We start from the raw sequence: 19,355 nt of genomic DNA, 5'->3' as shown, positions 1-19,355 counted from the left end.
CTTCATACAAAATGAAGTTATCTTTTAACTAGTATGGGAGTACTTTTTCCTCATTCCATTTCAGAAAATCAACAGAGTTCTTTATCGTTAGTACTTTTGCAAGTCACACTTGCATATCATTCTTATCTTTAGTTTCGTCTGTAACTTTTATTCTCTTCAGATTTATTGAGTGCTTAATGACCGTTACACATAAGATGTACGGTTGATACTAGGAAAGCATAATAGCTACTCCATATTTTTCTCCCAGAGTGGGACACATTAAAAGCACATGAGTCATCATGTCTTTCTCCTGTCACACAAGATAAGTCTGAGAAAATTTCTGCCGCCATACGGGTTACGCAGGAATTTTCCCAGAATTATCCTGCCATGCGGGATTTATCATAATCATCTTTTCCCGCCATGCGGGTAATTCCCTGCAAGGGACATAAATGCCAGAATTGGCTCTTTTGACTGCATATTCAATCATCAAATTTATAAATAAATCCGAATGCTCTTTGACACACATGCTTGATCCGAAGTTGGTCAAATTAAACACGCATGTTGCTTGTTTTATCTCAAATCATAGAGAGTACATGAAAGACATTCGTCAACTAAGACTCTCAATGATCTATCTGTTTTCTTCTCTTGGATTAATATCCAAGAATTCTTTTCTTTTGAATCCGTTCTTTAGAGAGAACATACTCCCTCACGTTATGACCTTTCCTGGTCATTTTTCGGGTCACAAGTACCCAGCCATTCGCTTTCATGAATGAAAGCATGAAAAACTTTTAGTCTGAGAAAACATAGCCAATAATCAACAATAATGAGCATAAAAATAACCCTACGTTGGTCTGGTTAAAAAATATGCACATTAACCTTTTGTAAAACTTCATTTTTATACTCTAAATCACCGTTGTGGTAGAATTAGAATAAAACTCATTCTTCTACATTAATTCCATATCACCGTTGGGCGGAAATGGAAATAATGCATATAACTCATAAACAATGTGATGATAGTATTCCTATTAAACAACTTTGCTAAGAAATAATCATCATCATCAACTTTATTGCAGCGGAAAACGAGCAATATACATTTCTCAGTCTTTATCAAATTCTCTGAAAAAGGTCACTTTGATACAAAATTTATCAGAGATTTGAACTTTTGAACATAAGACTCATAGAAATATAGTACTATTATCATCAACGTTGGTCAGAAAATAACAATACTATATTTTAACTTTAAAAGAAATATCTTTCTTTTATCATATCGGAAACTATGTGCATCTTATTTCACCCACAGGGAAAAACATTGCTAAGAACAATTCTTCCAATTAATTTAATTGAAGGATAAAACTTTTTCTTTGCAGTAGAAACTTTACAATATTCTAATCAAAAACAATTCTGTACTCTTTTACTCTCTAAGCAATTTTAACCGATTTGTTCAAAATTGCATTAGAGAAGCAACAATTTAATCTTTTACTTTAGTTCTATTCACTTTTAGAAGAGCACTTTTATCTATTTGCAGCGGAAATCATGAATAAAAATTCATCAACTTTATTGTTTTCATCAACTTTTATTTTACTTTTCTATTTTCTAGACAAAAAAAATCTCTGAATAATTTGAATAGAAAAACCGTGTCATATTTGCCCAAAAAAACTGGACAAAAACAAAAAAGGACAGTGAAAGTGTTCTGTGCGCGCGCCGCTCGTGGCCCACGGCCTGCTGGGCGAGCTTCGCTCGGCCGCCCGAGCTCCTCGGCCCACGGCCCACAGCGGCAATGTGGCTGCAGCCTGGTCCACCGGACCAAAGGCCCGCCTTACTTTCGGCCCATAAGGCCCAGCTTCGGCTAGGGTTTTAATCACGGCCGTCCGTGACGATCCGACGGCCCAGCGCGGATATCGCTGGATCAAAACCAGTCCCGATCCGCCTGGGAAACCCTAATCCCATTCGATTCTTTCCCGTCACTGGCTCTTTCTCGCACGCCCGGCCACCGCGCCGCGCCCGGCCGCCGGCTACGGCGTCGACGGCCAACACGCCGCGCCAGGGCACCGGCGACGGCGTCAACTGCCACCGCGCCGCTTTTTACTTCTCCCTCCTGTTCTTTCCCTACCCACCGTCATCCACTGGCAGAGAGGGAGGGACGTGCTTGCGCCCTCCTCTGCTCCCCTTTGCGCTCGATGGCGCCCTTCTCTGGTGGAGTAGCGGCTGGGAACGGCTGCGCCGGCAGCAAAACCACCGCGCCACGCGAGCGACCTCCCCTCCCCTCTCCTTTTCTTCCTTCTTTTCTGTGGCAAAGAGAACGAGAGAAGGAGAGTGTCGCGGCGCCGCTGCGCCCCCTCTGCCCCCTTTCCATCTGCGACGTTGCCATCCCCTTCGCCGGCTGCGCGTTCGCCTCGCGGTGAGCGCGCCACCGTCAAACGGTTTGGCCGCGGTGCCCCTTTTTCCTTTTTTTTATTCTTCTTCCGACGCCTCGGCTTACCGATGCGCGTCCGGATCGAGAGGAACGGCGCGGCCTTGCGGCGGCGCTCTTTGCCGGCGAGCTCAAGGCCCTGCCCTGTGATTTTCGGGTTTTCCCCTGTCTAGAGTTCTTGGAAGGAAAGGAGGACCTTTCTTTCTCTGTATATGCTTTGTACCGAAGATCTTAGCCTAACATGGCTCTGAAACCATTGATAGATACTGTGGGTCGGTTAGGCTAGGATTCCGCCAAACAGTGATAGGTATTACCTTTCCTTGTGGCTTTAGGAGCTCCGGTTGCCGGCTATGGCGCCGGTGCCGGTGTGATGGCAGAGAGTGATGGTGGCGGTGCTTCCCATCAGCACCGCACTAACCCTAAATCGGTAGGGGATTAGGTGGGGTGTACGGCGCTGCGACAAACCTGGTGATACGAGCCGCCGGCCCCCACCTCTTTATATAGTGCAGGTGACAGGGGCCCATCACCCATAGTGGGTTGAGTGCCCCCGATCAGGGCGCGGATCTAAGGGCCCGATGGGCCGTTGGGCCCACACGGTGGAGATCCTCCTAACACTTCCATCTCCGCGGTAGAGCTGCATTTAAGCTTACGACCTTGCCGCATGGAGCACGCCGAGACCTCCTTCCTCGTCGCGGGAGAGCCACAGCCGCAAGTGGTGAAGCGGAGCGAGGTCCAGGGCCCAGCGAAGGGTGGGGGCGGCCGGGCGATCCCGGCGATCCTCTCGCTCGTGGTCACCGGCGGCTTAACATCGGGGCCGTACTAGACGCGTGACCTCGAGCTCGTGGTCATCGCCACCTACCTCCCCGTGGCGCTCTGCTGCTGCCTCCGGAAGCTCGTGCTCCTGCGGCGCGAGGACGACCCGGCGGCCGCGCCCGAGCGGCGGGGGCAGTGCATTGGTTCTCCATGTGGGCGGCCTCGCTGGCGCTGGGGTGCATCATCGCGGCGTGGGTCCCGAATGCGACGCCGAACCATGCGCTCAAGGTCGTCATGTGGGTGCTCGTCGGCCTGGCCATGGGCCTCTCCTGCTACCTCTTATATGCCCGCGACGGCGGCGGTGCCCGTGTGGACGGCGGACAATGGCAGGAGAAAGCTCCCCACGATGTGTCCCCGGAGGAGAGGGTTTGAGGATTTGAGCTATACGTGTCGTGGACTTGCCATTGCTTCATTCTTTATTTATTTTGTAATTTTGTTTACTTGATTATTATTGGATGGTAAGCTTTCGAATGAGTTTCGGCTTTCGCCTTTTGATGTTAGGCTTAGGTGAGTGGTTTGGGTAGTGGCCTAGCTAGCACCCCTTCATCATATTGGATAGGAGTAGCGGCATATGTTGCCAAGATGGTGAATTCAGACGCATTGTTATAATACTGTGTACGGTCCTCGAGAATAATCAATAAAGTGGCCGTATGCATCTCCCAGATGCAGAGGCTGGGGGTCATCCTCCTTTTTTAAATAAAAAAAATTGGATGGTAAGCTGTTCATACATTGATTGGGTATGGGGACATACGGACAACCCGAACATACGGAGACAAAATGAAGGGTCCAGTTGAGTGACATTTTTCTTTCTCTCTTCTGTTCAAGCAGTTATCGGATTGTCCGTCTAAATGTTTGGGTAAAGTTTAAGGAGACCAATTATAGATGTTCTAAGCTTCCTAGACTTGAAGTCTTCTAACGTGTCCGAAGCCATGGAGACGTTGCGGTCCAATGAAAGAGTGTGCCTTGTTGGTTGCGTGCTTTTGTTTGTTTCTATTTTCATCAATTTTCTTTTCTCGGGATTTTTTTTCTTTCTTTTTTTCACGTTTTAATTCATGAACCCTGGTGTGTCGGGTTGTGGCATCACGTGTGCCAGTAAGGGTGTGTGTCACTGGTTGTTGGTCTGTTTTTTACTGACTTTTCTTTTCTTTATTTTGAATTTCTTTTTCACATTCTTCATGCACTTTATTAAAACAATTAACATTATTTAAAATCCTCGAACATTTCTGAAATGCATGAATACTTTTAAAGTTCACAAACATTTTTAAAGTTTATTAATATTTTTAAGTTGTGAACTTGTCTTAAATTGAAAAATAATTTTGAAATCCATGAATATTTTAAAATTCCTGAAACATTTTAATTCATGAATATTTTGAAATCCACAAATAATTTACAAACATTTTTATATAGACCTCACATCTACTCTTACCATGTCAATATGTGAGGTGGTACAGTATTCAAGTTACTGTCATAGTGCGTATACGCTGACTGGCTGGTGACCATACTGCATATAAAAGAATAAAAGGAGTTGCGACCTACTCACTCAGGTCCAGGGAAAAGTTAATGGGCAGACCAAAGGCCCAAAAAAGCTTGTAATGTAGTCATTTTTCTTGCACAGGTTCCCTACTAAACACGATCATTTTTCTTGTAAAGCACTCATTTTTCTCTAAAAAAATGAAGCACATCTATAAACAAAGCAAGGGATGAATCCATGCATGCATATATACCGTTTGTATAAACAAGTATGTGTTTTTAGCCACAAATCTTGCAAATTATTATTATATTTTTTTCAAATTTGCATCAATTTTGGTTATCATGGTATATATATAGCGAAAGCATATTGAAATAATTTGATATATATCAAAATCAAATGGTATTTCAAGTTTATATTATATTTACAAATCAATACTGTGTAAATCAAAAAACCATAGAAACTGAACCATAGATATTAGAAACTAAATAAACCAAATGCACAAGAAAGTCAGAAGTTGACCACGGTTTGCCAAAGAAAAGGATAACCGCAGGAAGAGTCATACGCGCATGTTAAATTTTAACTGTGATTGTGAGAGGACGTGCTTCCATGGAGCTTCCGCAGAAAGAGTCACACTTGCGGATGCAAGTGGACGCCGTTCGCATGTTCGTGACCATCCGCAAAGCGAAAATTGCACTAATATGTATTACTTTATTTAATAATCATGTTAGTTTAATTGACGGTCTTGTCTTCGTAGGCACGCATCTACTTAGTACCCCCTCTCAAATTTTCATAAGATTTTTATATATGAGTGTGGTTAGATCTCTGTTAACTAAGACTTAATCAAGTCTCAATTAAGTGACAAGAGATATATAAAAAATTATACGGATCTTCATGTAAAATTTCATGAGTATAGCATCGACTGAGACTTTAAATCTCAATCGACTTAGATTTAATAGTTCCATCTAAATCTACATATAGATTATCAAAATACTTCTTTGTAAAGAAATTGTATAAGAGAGCGTTTAGATCACTGAAACTTTAAAGTGATCTAAACGCTCATTTATACGTCCACACAGTTGCCAAAGAAAAGGATAAATTTTCAAATAGAGCTCAGCGCAGCAGAGAAACAGTCGAGCAGTGCTCCTCGATCCGTCCCCGCCGGAAGCCGCTCAAATGGTGCCCGCGACGTACGCCCCTTTCCCGCTCGCGCAAGATCAAGAAGCGTTGTCGGGGCCGCCGCAGACTGTACACCTGGGCCAGGCGCCACAGCGCGGGGGTGGCTGGCGCGCCTGGGCACGCCGCGCGTACACGGTGATCGCCCTGCTCGCCTTCACCGCCGGCTTCGCGTGGGCGGTGCGCCGGACGCGCCGCAGCCCGTGCGACCTCGCGTTCGTGATCACAGCCTACTACCTCGTCGCCGTGCTCTGCTGCTGCGTCAGGAAGCTGCAGCTCCAGCGGCTCGACGACGACCCGTCGTTGGCCCCCGAGCGGCGCCGGGCCAGGCTCGCCGCGTGGGCGGCCTCGGCGCTCTTCGTCGTCGCCTGCTTCGCGTGGGCGGTGTACCGCGCGCGCCGCAGGCCGCGCGCCCTGGCGTTCGTGATCGCCATCTACTACCTCATCGCCGTGCTCTACTGCTGCCTCAGGAAGCTCGAGCTCCTGCGGCTCGAGGACGACCCGGCCGCGGGGCCCGAGCGGCGGCGGACCAGGCTCGCCGCCATGGCTGTCTCGGTGGCGCAGGGCAGCACGGTTGCGCTGAGTGCCGCGGACAGGATGCCGAACCTGGCGCTGAAGCTGGCCGTGTTTGGGCTCACCGCCATGGCGTTGGGCCTCGTGTACTTCTTCATTTTCAGCCGCGTAGATGGGGAGTACGGGCGTGCTCAGTCGGAGAGGCCTTTGCACGAGCAATCCCCGGAGCAGAGGGCCTAGCTATGTGGAATGCGTGCTCGTTGCATTTTGGACCGAGGACCGTATTCGTAGATTGCATTCTGTATAGACAACTTTATTGTGCGCACGGTAACAGAGAATATGAGTATAGTACACGTGTAGTGTAGTTTCAAAAAAGAGAGTACACGTGTAGTGTGCAAAATGGAAAGTCAAAGTGAAAACACTTTAGCTGTATATTGCCTGATTTTCAAATTTTAATAAGTCATTTTTTAAAATTTTGTCAAAGATTTGTGATGTTTTTTTTTATTTCTTGTTGTTTCATGGTTTTCTCGCTGAATAAAACAGTGCTCACGTACACACAGAGCTTCATGGTCGAAGGCACCTCATGGTCATGGGGTACTCCGAGGTCGAGCGGCAAAGCATTGCTGGCCGACTCGATTGTCGGATGGGGATTACCTATCTCTTAGTCCTTCTGTTCCCAAATTGGTGGCATATAAATTCAGCCAAAAAATCAATCTCTTTAAGTTTGACCAAATATATAGTAGAAAATATCAACAACTACAATACTGCATACATAGGTTATGAAAATATATCTAATGATGAATATAATGATATTGATTTGATATTGTTTATTTTCATATAGACTTGGTGAAAATTAAAAACATTGACTTTTCTTTATAGAATTTATACACCAACTATTGAGGGGCGGAGGTAGTGTCTGGCAATCCCTATTAGCGAGTCTAGCCTCTCTATTACCGATCTGCGTCCAATTGTGATCAAAATCTAACAAAGAGTCAAGCCTTGGCAGGCAGGTGACTCTTCAAGGCGGCAAGAACAGTGTTGATTTACCCATTCATGTCGAGTCTTCTCATGTTTATTATAGGTTTCTATAACTTTTATGAAACCCTACACCACGAGATTGCAAAGTTTCAATCTAATCTTTTCTGGGCTGACAATAGATGGACAGACATTTGCAAGCCTAAGAAAGAAATACAGTAAATTCCTTTAGAGGAACAATAAATTTCTAATCATAAAAATCATCTTCAGACTAAGTGAGTTGAATTATTCAGAAACTATTTTTTAGTTATCACCTGGCTATCCCATGACCAAATCTGAGGAGAATTATTATTCAGACGCGCTTGCCGATTTGCCTCAACCGTGGACAGAGTCGCCCCTCAAAAAAAGAAAAAAAACCATGGACAGAGTCGCTGTCCGGCTGCTCCGTCTCACCATGACCATATATGAAGGCCAGCGCTGCTCGCGACAGAGAAACACCCTCGCAGCACCGACACCTGCATCGCAACCCGTCCACTCGCGCAGTTACGCCGGCCGGCATCAGGTGCACCCTTTAAGCTCACGACGACCTTGCTCGGCGGCCAGTGGCGTCGATGGAGCCGACAGAGACCGCCTTCCTCGTCGCCGGAGACACGCCGCCGAAGAAGACGGTGCAGCTGGGCCAAGGTGAGGGCTCTGCGAAGCCCGGGTGCGGACGGGCGTTCTGGGCGATCCTCTCGCTCGTCACCGGCAACTTAGCGTGGGGGTTGTACCGCGCGCGCCACAGCAGCGCGCATGACCTCGCCTTCGTGATCATGGCCTACTACCCCACCTACTTCTGCCTCTGGGGGCTCTACGTCTGCACCAGGAGGCGCGAGCTCTTGCGCCGCGACGACGACCCGGCGGCGGCGCCCGAGAGGCGGCGTGCCAGGTTCAGAGTGTGGGCGGCCTCACTGGCGGTGGGCGCCATGATCGTGCTGCAGCTCGCGGGTGACACCCCGGACCTGCCGCCCAAGTTCGCCTTGACCGTGATCGGCTGTCTCGCCATGGCACTCGCCTGGTGCTGCATATACGCCGGCTACAGAGCCCGTGCGGACGCCGCTGGAAGCTGGCCGGAGAAGGATCTTCACGAGGTGTCACCGGAGCACAGGGTTTGAGCTTTGAAGCTTTGAACTGTACATACGTGGAAGCAGCAGGTTGTTTATATTCTTGTTAATCTTGTAACCTTTGTCTCCTGATACTTTTTTTTAAACTGGTATCTTGAAACTTTATTGGTGAACTGTTCCGTCGGCGTCTGTCTATAAACCATACTACCTCTGTATTATAATGTTTTACTTCATCTGTCATCTGTCCTAAAATATTAGTCACTCAACTTTATACTAACTTTGTACTAAAGCTAATATAAAGTTGAGTCACTTATTTTGGGATGAAGGAAGTATAATATAAGATGTTTTTTTGACATTTTAAGAAACATCTTATATTATAGTAATACAGAGGGAGTAACTAGTTGTATGTGTCTATTCTGTAAAGTTTGGCTGATGATTATATTTTTGAGATTTTTTACATCTTTCCGCTGTTGTTTTTTCGTCTCATTTCTTCAACTCTTTCCACCATCGCACAATAATACAGGAACACCCGAATGCCAACAATGTAATCCAACACGACACGCAAAAACATCTTGTCGTCAAAATGCGCTTCTTTTCTCCTATGTGTTTCATAAGCAAAAGTAAAAAAACAAAACAAGGAAACCAAAACCATGTATCAAAATTCTTCAACAACTGTCACGCCATGAAGAACAAGACGGTGAGGGGGATGGGGGCGACCATCCCTGTTCTGACCATAGAACCAGAGAGGCCTTACCTTAGTAGCTTCTTGACAAAGTCGAAGCTGACCGTGCATCGTCAAACAGAGAAGCCATCTTCCCCTAATAATAACTAGCAAAAGAGTTCGTGCGTTGTAACGAGAGAAAAAACATAACACACGCTCTTAACTCAACAATCATCACTCAAGACCACAATAGGTCCATCTCCTTTATTTTTGCGAGGCATCATATTTGTGTTGCCGCTTATCCTCCTTCTCATTCTCGCCGGTGATGGCATCAGTGTTCACATAAAACAACAAAAAACGTGTGTTGAATATGGTTAATCCTAAGACGTCTCTCTCTACCTCTCTCCTCCATCTACCTCTCTCTCTCTCTCTGAGAAATCTGTTGTTTTCCCCTGCGACATTTTTCAGAGGTATGCATGCGTAGTTATCGATGTTTTCTTTTTCCTATATGGTTAAAATGGGGTGTTTATTTGCAATCTGGATCGCCGCAGGCATGAAAAAAAGGATCTTGCGCTATAAATTATAAGTTTGCTTCCATAAAAATATTTTAAAAATATTTAACAGGTAAAATAAACATCATATTTAGATTCAACACATTTTTCTAATAAAATTTCATATATAATATGTTAAAATCAAAGTTACGGTTTAAAAGATATAGATAATTTATAGAATCATTTGGTTGACTCAAATATATTATAAAATAATATTTTTAAAATACTTAACAAGTAAAAATAATCTCATATTCATATTCTACATATTTTTCTAATCAAATTTCATATATAACATGTTCAAATTGGAGTTACGGTTCAAAAGATATGGATGATTCAAAAAGCATTTTTTTGACTTAAATATGATTCGTTGATGAATTACCTAAAACATTAGGGGGGGTTTTGAAAATGTAAAATAACGGTTCGGGTGTGACTTAAATCCGGATGGCGGGTTGATTTCAAGAAAAGGCAAGGACTTTTGTGTAAAATACGAAAATAACGATTCATTTTAACTTAAAACAGGACTGCGGGTTGAATTCTCTGAAATAGAAGGACTTTTCTAAAAAACGCCATGACGGCATTCGTCACAGCATCTTTTAAAAAAGTCCCTCTATTTCAGAGAATTCAACCCACAATCCTGTTTTAAGTTAAAATCAATTGTTATTTTCATATCTTTACCTAATAATAAAGCAAATTGGATTTTTTTCGTTCGTTATAGCATTTTTCAAAAAAGTCCCTCTATTTCAGAGAGTTCAACTCGCAGTCTTGTTTTAAGTTAAAACGAATCGTTATTTTCATATTTTACACAAAAGTCCCTATCTTTTCTTGAAATTAACCCGCCATCCGGATTTAAGTCACACCCTAACCGTTATTTTACATTTTTCGAAAACCCCCTTGATGTTTTAGGTAATTCATCCGCGGATCATATTTAAGTCAAACAAATGCTTCTTAAAATCATTCATATAACCGTAACTCCAATTTAAACATGTTATATATAAAATTTGAAAAGAAAAATATGTAGAATATGAATATGAGATTATTTTACCTGTTAAGTATTTTTAAATATTATTTTGAATTATATTTGAGTCAAATTAAATGTTTCTAAATTATCTATATCTTTTAAACCGTAACTTTGATTTTAACATATTATATATGAAAGTTTATTAGAAAAATATGTGAAATCTAAATATGATGTTAATTTTACCTGTTAAATATTTTTAAAATATTGTTATGGAAGCAAACTTATAATTTATAGCACAAGATTTGTTTTTTTCATACCGGCGGTGATCCGAATTGCAAATAAACACCCCACTATAACCATATACGGAAAAGAAAACATTAATAACTACATATGCATACCTCTGAAAAATGTCGCAGGGGAAAACAACAGATTTTCCATCGCGAGAGTGGGAGAAAGCGAGCGAGCGAGAGAGAGAGAGAGAGAGAGAGAAAGAGAGAGAGAAGGAGAGGGGGAGAGAGGGAGAGAGAGACGCCTTAGGATTAACCATATTCAAAAACACATGTTTTTTGTTGTTTTATGTGAACACCGAGGCCATCGCTGGCGAGGGTGAGAAGGAGGATAAGCGGCAACACAAATATGATGTACCAGCTTGGAGCCTAAGTGTTGCAAAACGGTCTAAGCCACGTATAAACGCGTACTGATGGTGTATCTGACCGATAGGACGTGTGTCAGGGGATGACGTGGCATGCTCTTTTACAAAAAGAACCCTTACTTTTTATTTAATCACGCATATATCCTGTGTGTGTTAAAAAAAGGCCTTGCCACAAAAATAAACGAGATGGACCTATTGTGGTCTTGAGTGATGGTTGTTCAGTTAAGAGTGTGTGTTATATTTTTTCTCCCGTTGCAACGTGCGGGCTTTTTCCTAGTAATAATAACCAACGATTGCTTCTGGTTGTCTGTCATCGGCCTTTTTGCAAAAAGTCCCTCAGTTTCTGCGAAATTAACTCACGGTCGTATTTTAAGTGGGTATATGAGAAAACATTTATTTGCAGGAACACCCCTGCATTTGAGAGTATTCAACGCGCGATCCTTATGTTTCTTTTTTTGCGAGTTAATTGCAGGGAACTACCACACTTCAGCACGTCGTAACGAATCAGTACCATTAGTCATTTTTTTTGCCATGCAGTACCAGCTCAGAGCCTAAGTGTTGCAAAACGGTCTAAGCCACGTATAAACGCGTACTGATGGTGTATCTGACCGCTGGGACCCGTGTGTCAGGGGATGACGTGGCATGCTCTTTTACAAAAAGAACCCTTATCTTTTTATTTAATCATGCATATATCATGTGTGTGTTAAAAAAAATGCCTTGACACAAAAATAAACGAGATGGACCTATTGTGGTCTTGAGTGATGGTTGTTCAGTTAAGAGCGTGTGTTATGTTTTCTCTCCCTTTGCAATGCGCGGGCTTTTTGCTAGTAATAATAACTAGCTATTGCTTCTGGTTGTCTGTCATCGGCCTTTTTGCAAAAAGTCCCTCAATTTCTGCGAAATTAACCCGCAGTCCTATTTTAAGTGGGTATATGAGAAAACATTTATTTGTAGGAACACCCCTGCATTTGAGAGTATTCAACGCGTGATCCTTATGTTTCTTTTTTTGCGAGTTAATTGCAGGGAACTACCACACTTCAGCACGTCGTAACGAATCAGTACCATTAGTCATTTTTTTTGCCATGCAGTACCAGCTTAGAGCCTAAATGTTGCAAAACGGTCTAAGCCACGTATAAACACGTACTGATGGTGTATCTGACCGCTGAGACCCGTGTGTCAGGGGATGACGTGGCATGCTCTTTTACAAAAAGAACCCTTACTTTTTATTTAATCATGCATATATCCTCTGTGTATTAAAAAAAGGCCTTGCCACAAAAACCATGTTTTTCGGGAAATAACAGCCCACGCGTGTGCCGCCGGGTTTCAAACTCGCGACGAGCTGTTGGAGGGGGAAGCTCGCCGCCGCTGCGCTACTACTCTTTTTGCGGTAACAAGCACACGTAAATATTTTTGTACTTTGTGTCATTCGGTTTTTTCTACAAAGTAGAAAATCGCGCGCCGGTCCGCCGGAAATCTCGATCCCGCGCACGTTTGCTTGCGCATCCTATGCGTCAACGTACAGGTATACGTCTTTAAACTCCGTGCCGTTCCGGTTTTTATACGATACTAAAAAAAATATTATATGACATTAAAAAAAGTTTGTCGCGCCGTATAATTGAAAATATGTTCATTGCATGATATATTAAAAAGTTCATCGTATATATATTGAACATTTTATAATATACAATGTCTGAAGAATAAACCTGCTGGTCTCTGCCTTGTTTTTGGTTGATGTTCAAAAATTTTAAAATTACTCTGAAAGGTAAATAAAGTGTTTGTGCATTTGAAGAAAAAATGTTCAGAACATTTTTGGGAAATGTTGAACGCGTATTTAACAATTGTAAATGTATTTTATAAAATGTTCGTCATGCATTATAAAATTTATTACGATTACGCAATAATTTTTAGTACATGTTATCATTTTTTTGAATAACTGTGCATTAAAAAAATACAACAAATATATGCAGTAACTGTGAGTTGGGCATATAATTTTTTTAATTGCGTATTTCAAAAGTATATTGATGATGCATAATAATTGTGCATGCGTGTGATCCTGAGTGAAGACACATAAATTTTTTCTTACATTTGTGTTTTAATCCACATAAATTTTAGAAAAAAGTTCATGCTTGGCACTAAATAATACTAACCCACATAAAAACTTACCGTGCATGCGTCTGGTGCTTTTCACTAAATAGTAGTAACATATAATTCCAAAAAAACTGATAAAGAATGTGCTGGCCTCAGAAAAAAAATATGTTGGCCTCACTGGGCCGCGATTGGGCCGTCCTGCAGCCCATGCTACGCTGGCTCGTCTACCTTGAGGGGATCTGGGACTCGGGGACGAGGCACACAGCGGCGGGGTTTGGATCCAGTGCTGGTTTCCCGTTCGGGCACCGGCGACCACGCCGCTGCGCGGCCCTCAACCCTCGTCGCCTAACACCAGATCTGGGCGACGCCCACACCGCCACCATCTCCAACCCGTGCGTCCCACCAGCGTCGCCGACCACCACTGCCCTGGCGAGCTAGCAAAGAGGAGAGGAAATAAAGGAGAAGGGAGAGGGGCACCGGGGCTCTGGCGAGCCAGCGGCTGCTCCGGCGAGCCAGCGACTGGTCTCCGGCGAGGGGAGGCCGGCAAGGTCGAGGTGGCGGGGGACAGGGGAGGCAGCGGGGCTTTGAGTGATTAAATTTACAACAAGGGTGTTTTCTGTAAAAAAAATATATGCCAAGTTTGCTCCTGGCACACAGGTCCCGGCGGTCATATACACTGTCAATACGTGTTTATACATGGCTTAGATCGTTTTGCAACACTTAGTGGTTGTTTAGATACTGAGTATTAGTGATAAGATTATAGAAAACGAGTTTTTAGCTGATTTCTAGGAAAACCGGTTTTGCTATCCTTTTTATGGAAAACGTGTTTACAGCAAACTTTGTTTGGGTTAGGAAAATAATAAACTGGGTCCGTAGAGTTTTGTGTTTGGATAGCAAATATTAGTCTTATACTTCCTCACTTGTGACCTTCTTTGCTTTGCGACTTCCAACCTTGATATCGTATCATACGAGTCCACCGTTCAAGACTGCTGCTGTAGTTTCTTCCGGCCTCCATTACTCCGCGTGCGACCTTTAGCAGGCGCTTTCCCTGGTATCGGAGGTCATCTCTCCGGGCTACTTCTTGCCTCCCCATGGACTCCACTGACTCAACGCATGGCCGACGGCAAGGGCTTCCGTTGGCCTCCGAGGTTGTCGCCCTCCCCTGCACTGGCCCTTCCTCCCGTCGCTTCCCCTCCGACCTCCACTTATTCTGAACGCAGCCGCCGGCGAGGGCTTCCGCTGGTCCCCAGTTCGTCATCCCCCTGCACGACTCCGCATGCAGCCACCGGCAAGGGCTTCCGCTGGTCCTCGAGTTCGTCACCCCCCTGTACTGACTCTTCCGCCGGCTGCATCTCGCGTCCCCTCCAGCTTGCACGACTCCACACGCAGCCACCGGCGAGGGCTTCCGCTGGTCCCCGAGTTCGTCATCCTCCTGTACTGACTCTTCCGCCGGCTGCATCTCGCGTCCCCTCCGGCCAGCACGACTCCACACGCAGCCGCCGGCGAGCGATTGCTCTACTCCCCGAGGTCATCGGGCTAAGCGCCCTCGTTGTGCCCCCTTCATCCCGGCCACGAAGCGCGCTCTGTTTTCGTTGGAATCCAGATTATGTAAATCGCGTTTGTGGAAAAACAAGTAATAGTCGTTTTTCCATATACCTGAAATCTGAGTTTTTGGAAAACTAAGTTTTCTGCATACGCGGATTAGTTGGAGTTGCCAAACAGGATTTTAGTTTTGTTACACCGTTTTCTTGGTTTGTAGAGATCCGGTTTTGTATATACTACCTATCCATTAACGCCTTAGACTCTGAGCTGGTACTGCATGGCAAAAAAATGATGATAGTTCCCTGCAATTAACTCTTTTTTGCAGGGGGCGGCCATGGGAGGGGAGGCGAATCGGGGAGGCGATGCTGTGCTCCGGCGCCGGATCAAGCTGCGGGGGAGGCGGGAGCCACGCGAGGAGACGAAGGAGGAGAAAATGAAGAGGCATGGAGGAGAGGCGGGCGAGCGGGAAGGGCTGGGGCGTCGCCCACGACGCCGAGCTTGACGGCGGCCTTGCGATGGTGCAGTCGGCGAGGACCTGTCGGATCTGGCCGGATCCGGTGGGAAATTGCGCGCAAGCGGCGGATCTGGAAGGAAGACGGCCGGAGCTTGGAGCACAATGGCTGGTGGACGCGCCATGGCCCACGCCGGCGAGAGAAGAGAGAGATGAGTGGGAGAGAAAAGAGAGAACGGGAAGGAGATGAGAGGCCAGAGGGAGAGAGAAGGGAGTGGTGGTCACTTCAACGGGCTGCAGCGTGGCACCGCCCCGGCCGCTGAGCCCGCCCGACCGCCCCATCGCCGAGTCGCCACCCCCACTGACTGCCCCGTGCTCGCCCTTAGACCAAGTCGAGCCAGCGATCGTTGCCCACATCACCGAACCTCGCTCCCCTTCTCCACCCCAGCAAGCACACACGCTTGGAGGCGCCAAGGAGCTCGCCGGCAACACTCAGCAGACGTAGGAGAGCTGCGTGCATGGTGCGTTTGAATGTGCGGACGCGAGGCAGTGGAGGGCTCAGCAAGGTTTGGTTTCGGCTCCAAATTGTTTTCAGAATCATCTTCTAATCTAATCTAATGGCCGTTTCTGCTGCAGTTAACAAATTATATTGCCTTGTACTACTTTTTAACAACTTGGCTCCTACGAAGACTAATGGAAGGATCATTAGACCAACGTAGTCAAATTGGCTGCTTCAAATTTTTGGGTATGTGCATTGACCGTTTACCTTAATGCCAGTAATTCTTGATTTTCGCTTCATATATGAAATGGTTTAAGTAGCTCTTGATGAATATCTTTCGGTACACCTGTAAGTTCTGTAGCAAATGGTTCTTAGCCATTCTGATTGTACACTGAAATTTAGGTGCTTTTGGAGAGCTGATTGTACAATAAAATGATGTACCTTACAATATCATTTTTCTCGCAAATGATGAAATTCAGAGCATCTAAGTCTTAAATTTATCTGCTAAAATATTGATATCTATCCTTCATGTTGTCCGGTAAGTTGATATGTGCATTGCTTAATTATGTGATTACAGCCTTGGAGCTGATCAGCAGCACGCGGACATGCATCAGGAAGCCGACGGACAGCCAGAGCAGGAAGGCGTGGATCTTGAGCTGCAGCGACAACAACAACTTGGGCGTTGCCTGCAAAAAAAAAACAACAGTTCAAGTGCTCAATCAAGTGTAAGTTTAAATTCAGTCAATTATTGCAGTTCTACAATGACACATTCAGATTCTTGCATCCAAAGTTAGATAGGAACAGGGAAAGAATCTCCAACGCTTATTTACATGGGAAAGAACACTCTTGTAACTTTGGTTCAGATCCTCAGTCTATCTGAAGCACCATAGATTGAGTTTGCAAGCAAAAGGATCACACAATCTGACATTACAAAGAGCAATCTTTTTCTTCACATCTTTGTTTTAGCTTGCATCCGACAGTTGTGTGATCCAAGATTAGGCAACCAAAACTAAACTTATGACTACATGAGTGCATGAAGAACTGTTAATAACTCTTATTTGACTAATCTTTGGATTGACTGGAGATGAGATTCTCTGGCTTTGGGGATGGTCCTTTGGCGTTCTATTGGGGTTCTATTCATGTGCACTAGGCACTTCTCAACACTTCAATAATTATTCTAGAACCTCTTTAAATTTGCAATGCTCATCAGATTGTACAGGTTTTGCAGTCAACTATTCAGATTATTGACTAGGGACGATATTTTCAGTCCTACTGAGTCTGCAAAGGATGCGCCAAGCCAAGATTAATTATGGTTTTTGTAAATTGCATCGGTTTACTTATGTACCTGCTCCTTAGATGGTTGTGAATTTGTGATTCAGTCGTGGAAATTTTGGTGCTTTCTTCGAGTGTCCTGAAAAATGGTTCAACGCGTGTTTGCCAGAAACTGTAGATTAGCAAGACTAACGAGTGTTGAGCATGTCAATCTATGTGTGGGCACGAGTGAAAATGTAAATCATGTTAGAGACGAGTTTCTGGAAAAAGTCCCGGAGACGCGCTGCTGCTGTTGCTGCTCTTGGTAGCCAAAGTGGAGGCTGCAGTTCTAAGACTTCAAGGAGGACAGGAATACATGGTTGCTTCTTGGAAAGGTGAGTTGTTTCCCTGCAGAAAAATAAATCTCTTAGAGTTGTTTAACTGAACCTGTTCCACTGTCATTGTTGTGTTCAGATAAAAATTGTTATTGGTCACTCAATCCTAAGCTGTTGTGGATTAATTTGATTTGAATTGGATTGTACTCCAAGAGTCCACAAGATGTCATTTCCGAATGTGGTACTAATTTCAGAACATAGCACCATTTTCTAAAAATAAGGCTGGGCAACATGAGCCAACCACATGGATGTTTCAAGAGGAATAAACTCACTGTAGCTGCCGAATTGGTATTAGTAAGTTGCTGTTCCAACTTCCTAGAGAACCACAGGTTTTTTTTTTACTATTATTAGCTGCAGCACATGGCGACAATGACGAGCACTTGTATTTTTAAGTGTTGCACCTCTTTTTCGTTGACCTTTGATTCATGTATATATGTAAATTATATTGAAATGTATCATAGCAAATGTGAATACATAACTCTATGGTTGATGTCTCTATTGATATTGATGTGTCTATTAATATTAAGTTCTTTTTTCATTGGTTTCTTATTTTTCCTGACAGTTATACCAGACTGGGATATATCACCTCCCTATTTTGCCAAACTTTTTTTTACACACTACTTTGTCAAACCTGACACCCACATAACCCTTGCTCACAGTCCAACTATGAACACATCACTTAAGTATCCCACTAAGAATATTTTTTTGCATTGTTAAACGTGCATCACACGTACATTGTTAAATATCACATGATGTGGGTTGTGCAAAAAACAGCTGCAGAAAAATATATTTTCAATAAACAAAACATTAAAAAAATATTATACAGAAAAATGCTATTACACCTCAAAAAACAAAACATTATTACCCCTAAAAAACTCTTTGCAAGAAAAGCATCTGTTCGAAAAATGATCTTTGTCATAAATGTGTTCACATTTCATAAAAATGTTAACTATTCTTAAAAAATATTTCAATTCTTATGTAAACATTACCTTCTATTTTAAAAAAGAAAATTTTAACATTTAACATTATCATTGAAGTTTATTACAATTGGATATAAAATGGTGCATAATGGCATCGGAGGCAGGTTCTGCCATTTTTCGCTCAGTGCAACGCACGGACATGTGTACTAATAAGGCCAAAACATGATCCGTTGACATCCACTCCGCCAATCAACGCCGGCCAAGAACACCTACCTAGACGAAGCATAGACATAAGCTAGACTTAAGACCTGGCCCTTACTGAAGCTCCATATGTCCTCCACAAAACACTAATCAGCATCGTCGGACCGAGGACAGGAAGGAGACATCTTATTCCATGCCGTTGATGACATCATCATCTCACCACTAGCGACCAAACATCTAGATTGAGCCATGCCCAAAACTAGGACGACCCAGACATGGCCACTCTCAAACCAGGGTCACCAAAGCTCGTCGACGTTAGAAGGCATCCAGAGGCGAGAGCGGAATCGGAGGTGGCGGCACTTACATGGAAACCCTCAGGGCATCTCCAGTCACGCCCCCAGCAAGGCCTCCCCAGGCATTTTTTTTGCGCCGGCGCCGAAAAATCGGCCCAGTCGCGTCCTAGGAGCCCGATTTTCGTCGGCTTGGGCCGAAAACAGCGGCGGCGGACCCAGGCCGAACCCGGCGCGCTGGGGGGCGTCGGGGCGAACTGTTTTGGCGCGAAACAGCCGCGGGCCCGCCGCGTCAGCGACTCTACCCTCTTCTCGGCCCTTCGTCGTCCTCATCGCCTCGTTTCCCGCGGCGAATCAATGCCAAAGCTGTCGCGCTGCCGCGCCGGTCAGCCTGCACCATTGATGCCTCACGGGTGGCACAGCGAAGACCGGATGACGTGCGTCCCTCGCCCGCCACGC

The 19,355-nt window shown here is 44.5% G+C and overlaps 1 long non-coding RNA gene across 1 annotated transcript; it reads left to right on the top strand.

Annotated features, from left to right (window-relative positions):
- The first annotated feature begins 14,354 nt into the window (after positions 1 to 14,354).
- Positions 14,355 to 18,005, top strand: LOC123057987 (uncharacterized). The gene is made up of 4 exons (XR_006427021.1): positions 14,355 to 15,906; positions 15,977 to 16,085; positions 16,417 to 17,485; positions 17,565 to 18,005. It is a non-coding gene; the product is annotated as an uncharacterized lncRNA (long non-coding RNA).
- The last annotated feature ends 1,350 nt before the right edge of the window (positions 18,006 to 19,355 follow it).

Source organism: Triticum aestivum, chromosome 3A (assembly GCF_018294505.1).
Source record: "Triticum aestivum cultivar Chinese Spring chromosome 3A, IWGSC CS RefSeq v2.1, whole genome shotgun sequence".
Lineage (NCBI taxonomy): Eukaryota > Viridiplantae > Streptophyta > Magnoliopsida > Poales > Poaceae > Triticum > Triticum aestivum.
Note: the sequence above shows the minus strand (reverse complement) of the source record. Positions and strands in the feature narration are given on the sequence as shown.